The 13,413-nt window shown below is 33.5% G+C and overlaps 1 protein-coding gene across 1 annotated transcript in view; it reads left to right on the top strand.

The window, feature by feature from the left end:
- The window catches only part of LOC147074671 (serine protease gd-like), a 73,687-nt gene that overhangs the window by 26,951 nt on the left and 33,323 nt on the right, over window positions 1-13,413 (top strand). The window lies entirely within an intron of this gene.

Genomic DNA, 13,413 nt, shown 5'->3' with positions numbered 1-13,413 from the left:
TGAAACTGTTGTACATTTTTTAATATTTTTTTTTAAATTCAGGTGTTAATTTTGTAGTGACGATGCTATTCTCTTAAATCAGTGTCACTCTGCAGATCAATAATCTCAAGTTGTAGCTCTGTCGGTACACTATCAATATCTATTGAAAATGGATCGCGTACTATTGCTAAACTTGTCTCAATTTATCGGAAGTCACCAAGTCTTTGTGAAAAATCGCCATTCAGAGCTTTAATAATTTTACCATATTCTTCAAATTTATATTCTGGTAGGTATATTCAGCAACTTCAAAGTTGGAAAGTGGTCCACGTTGTTATTCGATATTTGTCGAAGGAATAACTTGAGTTTTAATTGATATCCATTCAAACTTTTTACCATATCGGGCATATATTTTTTTTCCTTGCAACGCGGAGTTAAAAGTATTTAAATCTGTCACGATGTTTAACGTAGAAAATAGTGGTTACATAGTGTGAGACGAGACGCAAGGGAGACGTACTGAGATAATACATTTACGAAACAACGAATTCTTCAAATTTTAATCTATTGTCAATATTTTTTTAAAATATATAAAAAAGTTATTCGTAATCAGAAGTACACTTAATGATGGCGGACCGCAAAAAACACCCGGCGGGCCGCAGTTTCCCCCCCCCCCCCCGTTTTAGCGTAAAGCGTTCAAGCAATTTGTGCAATCACGGATGTATGTGGAGCATGGCATCTTAATATAAGAGAAATCTAAAAATTACAAGTAGCACAACGTTGCCTGAAAATGTACATGTTGTGTATCTCTATTATGTACCTATATTTTAATCATAATATCTATAGAAGTTATCGTAATAAAACATCGGTAAGATGTGTGATTTTATTGCAATCGTGATTAATCTTCAGCGAAAGCTATTGACATATCCGTATTTGCATTATATTATGTATAGGTACATACATACCTGATCGAAACGCAGTAAGTAGTCCTTTGACCATGTTAACAAACCATAGCATCCGATTCAAACTGCAGCTTGTATTATAGAGGGGTGTTATAATCTAGAGCCTATTTCAATAAGTTAAAATTAATTCCACAGTAATGTATAATAATTATTATCATATCAATGTGCTTTGCGAACAATGTAAATTAATATCGAAATAAATGCGTTTGTTCGGATCCGACCGTAAAATAAAGTATCTATTATTCAATTTCAAATGTAATTTAATTTATATTATAATGGATTTAAATTTTGTATTATTCCATTTGAGTGTAAAACTTAAATCCATTAGAATTTAAATTTAAATTCCATCAAGTACCTTCGGTCGATAGTATTAATAATATTTATTTACATATAATTTACTGCAGTGGCGAAGGGTGGAGGTAGGCTGTTAAGATACAACATAAACAGTGCATACTAAACTTTGTCAGTCATACGTATTTTGTTTCATTGAACTAAGACTACAATATGTTTGTATCGAGTGTCTGTTAGTTTTTAAAATTCAATTGAGCTCTGCGTAAACAGAGCCATAATAGATAATAGTCAAAATATATTTGTATATATAAAATATGTAAAATTATGCCGTTAAATCATACATAATTTTGGATATTTTATAGGTAGAAGAATATAGTTTATCTCTTATGGTTTGGTTTATGCAGGGCTTAATGAATTTAAAAAAATTACCATTACCACCTGTAATACGTATTCTTAATTCAACAAAAATAAATGAGTATGACCGAAAAAGTGTGTACTATTTTTGTTGGATCGCCCATAACATACCAAAACTATTATGGTTTGGTTAGGCAGGGTTCAACTGAATTTTAAAAACTAACCAACACCATCTGTAAATTGTAGTCTTAGTTTAATAAAAACAAATACGTATGACTAACAAAGTTTAATGTGCACTATTTACGGCGGATCTTAACAGCCTACCTCCACCCTTCGCCACTGATTTACTGTTACTTTCATACCTTCTTGGGCTAGCGCTATAGTACGTATAGTACATTGACGTCCATGAATCCCTACACCGAGCTCTCTGCCTCCCTCTTGACGTTACCCACCTATCTCTTCCTGTGACGGACCAAGGGTTGCCCATAGGCATCTACGAGTCTAGACTTTTTTAGATCCCAAAGGCGAAGGGTGGAGGTAGGCTATCATAAACCGACATAAATATTATTGCATTCTAAACTTTGCCATTTGTTTTCATTGAGATAAGACTACAATTTGCAGATAGTTTTGGTTAGTTTTTAAAAGTCAATTAAGCCCTTCGTAAACCAAGACATGGTAAAATAATACCAATGTTATACCATTTAATCATACATAATTTTGAATATTTTATAGATAAGTAGATGAATCTTTTTATCTATTGTGGTTTGGTTTAGGAAGGGGTTAATGATGTTTACTAACTAACAGCATCAGTTATAATATGAACTTATTCATATTTCAACAAAAACAAATAAGGATATCTACCTGACAAGAAAACCTGACCTGGAAAAGTGTGCACTATTTTTGGCGGGTCAGAACCAGATATAACTAGCATGGCTTGATTTAGACAAGGTTTAATCAAATTTAAAAAACTAACCAACCCTGTATTGCTACCAAATGTAGTATTTTTCAATGAAAACAATTAATACGTATGACTGACAAAGTTTAGTGTGCACTATTTACGTCGGATCGTAATAACCTACCTCCACCCTTTACCACTTCTAGACCCTAGAAGATGCCAAAGCAGCTGTGGACATAAACAACTAAAATATTGATGAACTAATACAAAAAAAACTTTGTTTTAAAACCATTATAATGAAGTACATATTGCCAGTGCCACGTAAACTTTAATTTAATTAACCAATCACCTAAGTTTCGTGAAAATATATCTCGAACTATAATATGTGCATAACGGGGTTCAATTATTTATCTCGTACAGGAGGTCTTCACATGATCCTGTAACTCAAGTAGACCGTCCGTCTTGGGTTTAATACCATCATGTTGTTTACACTGTGTCATTTTAAAATCGCTTGGATGGAACGTCAAATATTTGCACCGCCCTGTTGGCGCGCTGCAAGTGTTTGAGTTTGTTTACCAATACAGGTCGCCTTAAGATATAAGCTCTCGGTACGTTGAGGGTGAGTTATTCCTTAAAATACCATCAGTGACCATGAAAGGGATTTATTAAAGTTATTAAATGTATCGATAACGTTTTAAGTTGGTCCAATAGTCGCAAAGCTATACACACTAAGCGGAATATAAGAAATGTATACATTTTCATGATGACGTGTAAAATAAAATAATATAATATCTACTATTAATTAATTAATTCATAATATATTCAACAATTAATAATAATTTACAACATTGTTGTGAGAATTAACACTATTCATATTATTGAACATCATGGCGCCCACAAGAGGAGGGGGGGGCTGATAGAGCTCTAGCTTGGCGGCCTGGTGTGTCAAGTCGACCAGTTAAATGAGAAAAACACACACCACAAATTTTCTCTAATAATAAAAAGTCTTTTTCTTTAATGATTATTAACATTTCAAAATATGTAACCATGTGATATAATTTGATGTGATATGATGACTGATATATTATTTAAATGATAATACACGCGTAGAATTTTATTTTATAATTATTTTAAGTGTATTTTCTAACTTCGATTTACAAAATGGTTTTATTTATCCAATATGGCGAGGGGTTCCATATTAGTTGGGTACCACAAAAGGAGGTGACGATCACAATAAATCAACTGGGTTTATTTAAAAATCGTTAAAAATACCCTCAACCCTGGGGTTCCATGGAAACCACTTAGGGAACACTGCTTTAGAAAATCAAACTGTCCTTAACCTTAGCGATAGGTAGGGGGGCCGTCATAGATCCTGACCTGGGCGGCTGCTATAGGATGTGGGGGTCATGTTGAACATACATAATTTGAAAACAGTCAGTATTATTATACCTACTAGGAAAAATCTTGGGAAAAATACACAGGGCTTGAATTCTAATTACAACCAAAATAACGGGTAGTTTTGTGAGCTTCTGTGTTCACTAGTAATGGCTAGATTATTATAACATGGTTGTCATTTAATTGGTAAAGCACATTGGCGCGAATCTAATAGATATGAGTTGTATTTTTTCTTGTAAGTATATACCTAATATCTAAGGTGAATTCAAATTATGTACCTATGTAAAATAATCATTTTTAGTGTTTTAAATTTAACCAAGTACCTATGTTTTTTTCTTGTTGTTTTTATGCTGGGACAACTATTGATTTTAATTATTTTCTTTTCGAGTGCAAGTATAGAGTTTCATTTTATTATGTTTTTTTGAAGTCCACCACAAAATATTCGATAACTGTAAACTTGCTCTAACTGCGTAATTTTGTCACCATATTCTCAAAGGATAAAATATTGTGGTCATATTTCAATTAATAGGGTTATCTAACAATATAATATTATATATCGTCTCTGTTCTGGCAGAACACACTGACTGGAGAATACTAGTTTTGAGTAATTTGACTTTGAAGTTGTTAAAATGTTTGAAAATGGTCTATCATGTGAGTTTATTAAGTAATCGTAAAAAGGATGACTTTAAAATAAAGACTGTTAATTTATTAAGAAGGTTTCCAGACAGTAAAGTTTGAAATAAGGAACATTTTGGTATAACTAACTCAATATGTCATTTTTTCGAATTAGTGTCTTCTGCCAGAACAATGAACAAAATTCATACGATTATTGCTATTATTTATTCAGTGCTGAGTCGTAGACTTTTTATATTTTAATTGGCATAATTTAAAAAAATATTTGATGGTTAAACTAACAACACAAAAAAATAGTTATCTCCTTTCTACTCACAGAAATATATCTATATTTCAAATGATTCATATTTTGTTTTATTCTTTCGACTCTTTTTGATTTTATTTTGCATTTATATTATGTGTCATTCACTTTTCATTTAGAAACAAGGGTGTCAAACGAAGAATGCTGGAAGTAAACAAGTGAACTATAATATAAGTCTTACCTCCTGCCCATAAAAACCAAAGAACTGTACCTGCGAAAACACCCTGGCCGAACTCAACTCAACAGAATATGGCGTATCTACATTCATGTTATTGGTCTGTACTAGGAATCCAATTCGGAAATATAATTAATTATTAAAAGACTTATAAATACGTATCAAAACATTATAGCGTGTTGTTTTCCAATAATATTACGACCTAGAATTTTATCGTCGGTGTGACGAGAGCTTTTTAAAGCTCTGTGACGCTTAGCTTTTGCGTACAATCCCAACAGGTCATCATTATACTACGCCAACTGATCGAAAGCTATTTCACTGTTTATTTTTATCATAACACAGTGTGTTTATATCATCTTGGAATGTTCTGGATTCCTTGCATGTTTTTCGCTTATTTTTATTTTGTAAATGCGTGGTACCTAGTGACAAAACATGATTATGATTTTTTTTAAATACTTTGAGCTGATACCTTCGAGTTGCTTATGTATGTATTTATTTTTATTATTATTTTATTATTATTTCTTATTATTGCATGATAATATTACATTATTTTCTATAAGCTTGATGCTTTACTGGGAACGATTTCACTTCGATGGCGGCCATGTTCCTAGTTTTTAAACATCTAAAAACTACTTAATATGTAGCAGTGGCGAAGGGTGGAGGTAAGCTGTTAAAATTCGACATAAATAGTGCAGATTAAACTTTGTCAGTCATGCTTATTATTTTTCTTGTCTTTGAACTAAGAATACAATTTGCAAATGGTGCTGGTTAGTTTTTTTTTTAAATTCAATTTAATCCTACCTCAACCAAAGCATAATAGTTTCGGTATGCTATGGGCGATCCGACAAAAATTGTGCACATTTTTTCAGTTATGCTTATTTATTTACGTTGAATTAAGGAAACATATTAGTTTTTGAAAATGTATTAATCCATGCCTAAACCAAACCGTAATCAATAAAATAAATAAATATATATATATGGTTTAATGGTATGATTTTAGATATTTTAGAGATAAGCGAATATTTTTTTGCTATTATTTACTATGGCTGCGATTGGGTAGGGTTTAATTTAATTTTAAAAACTAACAAACACTATCTACACATCGTAGACCTACCTAGTTCAATGAAAACAAAACAAATACGCTTGCCTGATAAAATTTAGTGTGTTCTATTTATGTCGGATCTTAATAGCCTACCTCCACCCTTCGCCGCTGATATGTAGTTGATTTTGTTTTGAATAATTTATTAATCAAATAATCGGAAAAAAAAAACTTTGCTAAGTGTTAATAGTGGTGAATTGTTTTAAATATAACTGGAAAACGTCAGAAAAGAGTTTATTTATTTAGGAAAACTTTCATAGAGTGGTCGCCAATGTTCTATATGACCTTATTATATGACACGGGAAAACTACCAATAATTAATTGAAATAAACATAGAATTTTTGGCACAAGAATCAGTTTATATTATTGTAGGTAAATATTTTTAAAAATCTATTAAATTTCCAGTTAAAACCAGTTTTAGTTTTAATCATTTGATTATTTTGATATTTATTGCAAGATACTTACTATGTGCTACTAATTTGAGAAGAATTAATACAATTTAATGGTCTACCAACAACATAATATTATTTTTTGTTTTTCTTATTTTCTATGCTAAAAACATTTATCAAGCATTCTTGAATGAATGATGGAGTTTTTATTTTTACCACTGAGTAGGTATTGAATAAAGTATGTGTTTGTTTGAGCTCTGTAGTGTTCGGAAAATTCCATCGATGCTTCACAAACTGTGTGCCGTATATTTTTATTAAGAGTACAAGCTGAAGTACCCGGCTTCGCACAGGGTCGCTTTGTGGATACATTTATCTTATATATTTAAAAAATAATAATAAGTAATTATCTTTTTAATGTTAAAATATATGTGTAATACAATATGGCAATATGAAAATAATTCTAATAGGAGTAAAGGTCAAACAAAAGAACACTAAATAAAATCGAATCCAAAATATGCAAACGTTATTAATAGTATTAATATGTAGTAAAAAATTCAAAATTGGATGGAACAACAAACTTTGTATTTTATATAATACTAATAGAATTAGAAACCTTCGCAGCTGTGCGCACAACATCTGACAAAAGTTTCATCGCAATCGGATGAATGGTATAGGAACGCATACGGGACAGACAGACAGACGGACATTCATTTATATATATATATAAGATATAGCCTATACTCTTCGCGCAAGTGCAAGCAATAAGTTGACAAAGTGTTATGGCAATCGGATGAACGGTATGGCATCGCATACAATATACGAACAAACAAACAAACAAATATTGATTTTTATATATTAGATTAATTAAATTGATTTTTTTCAACGTTTTCCCTTAGCTAGTAGCCTTATTAATTAAAATTGTGTTGCCCTGCGCTGTTGTATCTGGAAACTATATACATATTTTGACCTAAATATAAATGCCATTATAAACAGTTTCAGTATGTAGGTAACCTAACCAAACCTCGCAGTGCGTAAGGCGCTGGCCTAGGACGATTTGGCACCGGGACAAATGGACGCCACGTAATTCGAAATTAAATAGACGTTAGGTACTTATAGGTACTTTAAAAAAAATATTTAAATTATTATATTATGATTTAATAGTTGATGAGAATTTAAATATGCACACGTAAATAATGATTTAATCGTGCATATATTTAAGTTCCAACGAAAACAGTTTTTATTTTATATAAAGCCTTAGACATGGTAATTTTCAATCAGCAATAAAAAAAAACATTATGTTAAGAGTAAAATGAATTAAAACTACTAAGTGGTAGATAGAAACTGATTAAAATTCCTCGTCTACGTTCTGTATACGTGTCTACGAAAGTGCGGCGTCCAATTGTACTGGCGTCCAGTTGTCCCGTTCCCCTGGCCTTCCACCCGAGAGTTATAAGTTTGATTCCCGGAAAGGACACAATTTTATGTGTTTTTCTCAAACCCTGGGTTTTTGTGATAGTAAAAATTACTAACAACCACCTTGTACGAAAAACCAAGGGCATGGTTATTAATAATTCTAAAAAAGACCTAACCTAACCTAGAGGACTTATATTGAGGTTATCTTTGTAGGGGTGGCAAAAGGAAGAAGAAGTGTATATTTAGGGTTGATTTCGTGTATTTAAAAACTGAATTGACCACGTGGTCATGTTTTTGTTCAAACATATTAATCAATATTGCACAGTACCGATATATTTTTGTCATAGTTATAGAATACGCTAGCAAGGGGCAGGAGGGGTATCAACATTTTGAAAATCAATTCCTGACAGGCGCGATCTCGATGGCCATTATGATTATGTATTATACCTACGGTGGCTTCTTTTGACTTTTGCTTGGTAGTGGGTCCAATTGGCGCTAGTATCTCTGTAAATGGATGCATATATTGATATCTTTTTGCATTACCTAGGTATCTATAGGCCAATTTTTGGCGATATATATTTTTTTAATTCTAGGTACTTATTTAAAATAAATTAATCTTGGATTGTTTGATTCAAATGATTCAAATGACTATTCCAATCAAAATAATGCATCGGATAGAAAAATTCACAGAAGCATTAGCATGACAGCACCTATACGAATACAATGCTATTAATAACCAACTGTAACCCTATGATTTCAGGCACAGAACAGATAAAAAATAGAATTCCGATAGTGCCAATATAGTAAAGTTTGACGAAAGGTTTTGAATGTGTGAGTGTCCAACGAAAATGAACCACGCATTATAGACGTTAGTGTGCGTAATACAACAATATTAAATGAACTTCAATGCATAAACCGAGAGCACTTGTAAATATTCGACGTATGACGTATTCTTGGTACATGTTTCAATTTATCCCGTATTCTTCCTTACTCGAGATCGGTTACCTGCTTCTCCTTACCCGTTAGATATTTCAGTTCCCATTATTTCTGAATTCCCTGATTTCAAGCTATCATCTTGATACGTGTGACAGAGGGCAAGAGAAAGCTTAGAGAAATTAGAGAATATTAAACTGAATTCACCTCTTAGTCACAATGTTTATATTTATACAGAAGAATTAACTAAGTTTTAAACACTACAAAGACAATCTTAAACACATTCAAATAATACGTTTCTATGGAATGGGCGGGGGAATCGAAATCCAAGAAAAAATCAGTTTATTTACTAACTATCTACCTTATATATTATATAATATTTTGACAGAAGGCAGCCGATTAAATTCATATGGCTTGCTCGTCGTGGCCAGCAAAATCGTGGGTAGGTACGTACTAGCGTCACTAAACCCGATACCGTATGCCACTATTGACATTTTTATGTCCATTATGTCCACATGTGTGAAAATTTTATTTATTATTTTGACCATAATAATTCATCTAAATAAAAATCTCACTGGCTCATCATGGTGGATTAATAATACAATGCGATAGAAGACTAATGTTTGAGAACCAGCGACGAAATGCATTCGAAATATTATTGCAAGTGCGATCAAAAAATAATAAGACTTACTACTTATTTAGGTTTGTATAAATTATTTTAAGGCAACTAATACTACGAAATCAATAACTTATGTGTGTATGTCTACCATTTACCAATAAAGTACGTAGGTAGGTATATATTTAAATTATTTATGAAATATTATAACAAAACATGTGGGTAATAGAAACGTTAATATAGTCGGTATATCTGAAGACGAAACTTTAACATTTGTATTTTCTTAGTATGAATTTACTAACACATAATAATATGCGTAGTAGTCTATTTATTACATGCTTTGGATCAAATTCATAAATACGAAAAGCAAGCGACAACATATTGCCAACCCATTTCTGTTTTGCTGTAAGAGAAAATCGACATTTTAACTCTTTTTCATTTATATTTACGTGTTTCTCTTCAGTAAGCATTGTCGTACGATATTATTATTTTTTCAGTTAGGTATTATTGAATACACACGCGAGGAATGTTAAATTATTCTTAATAGCGTTTTTCAAAATTAAGTATTAATTATTGTCCTACCCGTAAATTTATACTTTAAGGCTATACTTCAGCTGGGGCACGATCTAAAACGATCGTGACTACGCGACGCGAAGATTGTGCAAATGAAGCGTGCAGAACAAAACATAATTTGTCATAAAAAGTTAACATGCGTCCATTTAATGTTGTTTATTGTTCTATTACTAATAATAATAATATATTCATTGACATGTGTAATTTTTCAAGTAAATGGGTAATGTTTTTTAGTCATCGTTACACGATTTAAGAATTAATTCCCCCGTCACCATCACAAAACAAATTGACATGTTCACAGCTCGACTTTCGCTCTCTCAAAAATAATTAAAAGAATGAAGTAAGTATTTAATTGAAAAAAATCTCCATTTCAAATTTTTGAAATATGATGTTATTTCTCTTTTGATATCAGAGGTTGTCAGAGTAGGTGATTTTTGAACATTGTTTTCAGCCTTATATGAAGGTTGAAAATCCTCATTAAATCAATCAGAATTTACTTCGTAGAATTCCATTTTGTAGTCACAAAAGTAGAAATTACAATAAGCGGCAGTAACATAAGATTTACATTATAACAAATATTACTGTCACAAGAGAGAAGAAAATAATAATAAAAAACTTTAACAATTTTATACATTAAAATAAAGTTTCAAAAACAAAATGCAAAGTACATCATTGGAAATGTTATATACTTATATCTTTAGGGAGCGCGGTTACTAGTCTTTCATCCCTCGCTAATGGTGCCTGATAGGCCTGATCCAGAATACGTCATTACTGCGACCACGTAGATAATTGACAGGCGCATATAAATTTTAATTCTTTAGAACGCCACGATTAAAAAGCATCCCTCGTGATAGCAGACAAAAATGTTTCACGAGCAGATGTAACCCACGAGATTCAAGAGAGTGTAAAGTGAGCATAAGCCTTGTACTCGTAGAAAGGCAGTCGGAAAGTAATCGTTTAACGAATTATTAAGAGGAAAATTTTTGTGTGTCTTCCGTCTCTCAGTCCGTGACTATTCGGACTACTCGGAAAATATTCGTTAACAGCAAAAATTTTAGTCTTAATATATTTAAACCACACCACGTGTAGGTATTGAAAATAATTAAACAATGTTTCGCGCTGAAAATTAAAGGAATGTTTTGCATTCAAAGAGATGCAGATTTAATCAATTCAATGTTCAGTCTATACCCAAGAATTTAATTTATTCAAAATAAAGGCTTTGTGCAAAATTTATCTGTTTACTAGATTGATTTCGAATAGTTGAATAAATTTTTCACCATTTCACACTACCGAACAAAAGGCTAATATAAATTCAATTATAAAAATCATCATCACCATTGAGGCTATACTTCAGCTGGGGCACGGTCTAAAGCGATCGTGACTACGCGATGCGAAGATTGTGCAAACGACGCATGCGAGAATAAAACATATTTTGTCATAAAAAATCAACATGCGTCCATTTAATGTTATGTTTATTGTTCAAAAGTAACAGTTTGATACTGCGTGGTGGCCCTTGGTTCTGGCAAAGCTTAGGCTGAAGCAGATCCCCGGGGACCTCTTTGCCTTAGTTCAAAGCTACTTCAGCAATAGGGAGATAACCTACGACTCCGGCCCCAGCCTGATTCACAGGAGGACCACCATGGGGTGTCCCCAGGGCTCCGTCCTGGGACCCCTTCTGTGGAACATTCTGTTTGACGACGTTCTGTCCCTGCCACTGCCTCCGGGCTGCACGCTCGTTGCGTACGCCGACGACTTGCTCCTGCTTGTTGGGGCGACGAGCCGAGGGTCTAGGACGATTTGGCACCGCGAACTGGCCTCCGCCGATTGGCCTCCGGTAATTGGCCGCCGGTACAATCGGACGCCGGCCCAATTGGACGCCAACCCAATTCGACGCCGACCCAACTGGCCTCCGGGAGATTGGACGCCGCACAGTTGAATTAAATGCGCAAAGGAATAGACGTACGTTACGATTTGTTCGAGTAAATAAGCAAGTCAGTTTAATATGCTTCTATCTTCTCAGTAGTCGTACCTTATACATTTCGCGCTTGACACATTTTTAATATAGATTGAGAAAAATTATTATGCCTTATGATGTATATTAAAAGAAAATAATTCTTCCCTCGCTAAAACTTAAAGATGTGCATAATCAATTAATTTATTGTCTATACATGGGTACTTATTTATATTTACAACAAATATTAAAAATAATGTTAGATGTTAGAATGAAAATTACATTATATTTCAGCGTTTTATCGACTTAATATTATAATAAAGCTTAAACATATATATTATTATGCATAAATGCGTATTTTAAGATAGTATGAAATTACAAACAAAATATTAAGTAAGTTATCTGCTAAGTATAAATGTTTTAGTAGTTTGATTGATAAACTACTTAGGTACTGGGTGCCGGACGAAATCTCGAAGTTTGTAATTTCATACTATCTTAAAATACGCATTTATGCATAATAATATACATATTTAAGCTTTATTATAATATTAAGTCGATAAAACGCTGAAATATAATGTAATTTTCATTCTAACATCTAACATTATTTTAAATATTTTTTGTAAATATAAATAAGTACCCATGTATAGACAATAAATTAATTGATTATGCACATCTTTAAGTTTTAGCGAGGGGAGAATTATTTTCTTTTAATAAACATCATCAGGCATAATAATTTTTCTCAATCTATATTAAAAATGTGTCAAGCGCGAAATGTATAAGGTACACCTACTGAGAAGATAGAAGCATATTAAACTGACTTGCTTATTTACTCCAACAAATCGTAACGTACGTCTATTCCTTTGCGCATTTAATTCAACTGTGCGGCGTCCAATCTCCCGGAGGCCAGTTGGGTCGGCGTCGAATTGGGTCGGCGTCCAATTGGGCCGGCGTCCGATTGTACCGGCGGCCAATTACCGGAGGCCAATCGGCGGAGGCCAGTTCGCGGTGCCAAATCGTCCCATTCCTACGAGCCGACCGGCACTTGAGCGTGCAGCCACGGACGCCTTGGGCAGAATCCTTAATTGGGGGTTGCTGAACAAGCTGACCTTTGCCCCGAGCAAGACGGAAGCTGTCCTCCTCAGGGGTAGTTCTCGGGTCAACATAACTCGACGGCCGCCCACGGTTCGTTTTGGCCAGACCTCAGTGCGTTTCTCCGAAAGGGTTACGTATCTGGGAGTAATTCTTGATGACAAGCTGTCTTTCGTTCACCACGCCAAGACGGCCGTCTCTAAGGCCAATTCGGCCTATCAGAGAATGGCCCGAATGGCGGGCAGCAATTGGGGACTTAAGCCTAGAGCCCTTAAGGTTGCATACGGCGCAATTTTCATGGGAATTGCCGGTTACGCCTCCAGCATTTGGCATTCCCGAGTAAACTCCTTAACTCTCGTGAGACGCGCACT

Source organism: Rhyacophila brunnea, unplaced genomic scaffold (genome assembly GCF_057557595.1).
Source record: "Rhyacophila brunnea isolate RB1 unplaced genomic scaffold, BYU_Rbru_1.0 scaffold_16, whole genome shotgun sequence".
Taxonomy (NCBI): domain Eukaryota; kingdom Metazoa; phylum Arthropoda; class Insecta; order Trichoptera; family Rhyacophilidae; genus Rhyacophila; species Rhyacophila brunnea.
The sequence above is the reverse complement of the archived record's forward strand: the minus strand, read 5'-3'. Positions and strand labels throughout refer to the sequence as shown.